The 1,877-nt window shown below is 37.4% G+C and overlaps 1 long non-coding RNA gene across 1 annotated transcript in view; it reads right to left on the bottom strand.

Moving 5' to 3' along the window:
* Positions 1–934, bottom strand: part of LOC104947199 (uncharacterized) — a 5,488-nt gene extending 4,554 nt beyond the window's left edge. Inside the window, exon 1 of the long non-coding RNA XR_798534.1 lies at positions 804–934. This is a non-coding gene — a long non-coding RNA (uncharacterized lncRNA). The remainder of the gene's footprint in view (positions 1–803) is intronic.
* Positions 935–1,877: the final 943 nt, after the last annotated feature.

A 1,877-nucleotide genomic window follows, 5' to 3' on the forward strand; every position in this document is an offset into this window, starting at 1 on the left:
TATGACAAAGTCATTATTAGGAACTACCCAAATCTTGTCCTACCGCAAATAGTGCCGTCTTAATTGAAATAGACTCCTCTTAAGACTGTCCGGAATCGAGCGGAGGAGGAGAAAAAAAAAAAATTTCGATCTCTGGCGTTTTAGGCGGAAAGAGATTTGTCCCCGACTTTGCTGGCCCTGATTACTCCCTACAGTTTTACGTAACTAGAAACATACTATTTTTTTGTAGTATCTGTCCAATATTTAAACATATTTGCAGACTCTGGTGTTATTATAGGATTTTATCGTTCTATTTTTCTCTTGCAGGTTTATCACAAGGTGAGTTCCTTTTTTTATTTCCTGCTTTTTAAACACATGTGCTCTCCAGTACAGGTTAGCTCTGAGTGTTAGAGATGCTAATGTGAACAAAGACGAGATTACGTCCAAAACAAGTCAGGCATTGTTTCTGATAGCAACTTTCTGTGGGTCCACCATCCGATATTACGTCATATCGGCAGCAAATCTGTATCTGCCCATTGTACCCCCGTTTTTAAAAGATTTGGGTACGGAGGAAAAGAGAAAGGGTTTTATTTTCTGACGCTGCGTGAGTTCCCCGACACACCGGGGACACATCTTTATGTATAAAAGACATAAAAAAGTGCATTTTGCATGATAGGTCTCGTTTAAACAAAAACAATTATAGGTTTTTTTTATGAACCAGCTTCATTTTTTTAAACAAGAAGAAAATGGGATTCTTGGTAAAGTTTCTGAGTCGGTAAGTACCAGCAAAGAGAGAATGAGGTGAGACATGTTGCACTACTTACCCCACGATCGCCGTTGTATTTTTCCACAAACTTGCCGTAGTTGTAGTGGTTAAATGTCGGGTATCCCTCCACTCCCTCCTGCTTACAGAGCTCGTTGTTCTGTCCTCGCGTGCAGTCTACAGCCGCGTACACAATCTGAGGAAAACAGTGCAGTAACTGTCAGTGTGTGATGTTACACAGCACACAACGCAATATACATAACAGAGAAATCACTGAAAGATGACATACAGTATTCTGCTCATGTTCATATCTTTATTTTGCACAAGTTTCACATAGTGATGTCACTATGTTCAGGAAGTAAACTAAGGAGGCATTTCAGACATGTACAAAAACCTATATTACACATTACAGGATCGGGAAACCCCAAAAAGAATAATAAGGTCTCTTTAAAAAAGGTGCAGAATTATCAGAGGAGATGAGTTTAAAGGAAATTCAATTGTAAAAAATCTAGGACTCAATTAATGTAATTAACAGAGTCTCACGTGCTATTTTCTCTTGGCTTGGAGAGCATGTTCCAGAAATCCTAGAATGCAAGCTTATTATAAGAAAGTTCCAAAGTGCTGTAGTCAGTATTTCATCTACGTTTGAGGAAGAGTCATTTTGTATAATATTGAAATGTAGATGAATAACCCACGTACTCATTGTCCCGTCTGTGGATATTAAACCCAGAGGACACCCTTGTCTTTGTGCAACTGTTAGAAATTAAAATCAATGTTTTGATGGCATAATGTAGCTTAAACATACCGTCAGTTTAAATGCTGTCTTATACTGAAAAACCAGAAGTTCTCGCGCACAATGTCTGATGTAAAGCTTTTATTCTGAAAAACCTTCATCTCCGGTTAGCATTTAGCATGTGGCTAATATTCCTTACCCTATAGAGGTGAATTTCGAAGTGAAATGACACGGAGTGATGCACACCGAAACCTACTGATTTTAACACTACAATTATAGACGTTGAGATATTATTATTAAGGCCGGGACTCGATTAAAAAAATTAATCTAATTAATTAGAGGTTTTGTAAATAATTAATCGAAATTAATCGCATTTTTAATCACATATAAATATTTGACCTG

This window comes from Notothenia coriiceps, unplaced genomic scaffold, assembly GCF_000735185.1.
Source record: "Notothenia coriiceps isolate Sejong01 unplaced genomic scaffold, NC01 NC01_scaffold00000339, whole genome shotgun sequence".
Taxonomy (NCBI): Eukaryota; Metazoa; Chordata; class Actinopteri; order Perciformes; family Nototheniidae; genus Notothenia; species Notothenia coriiceps.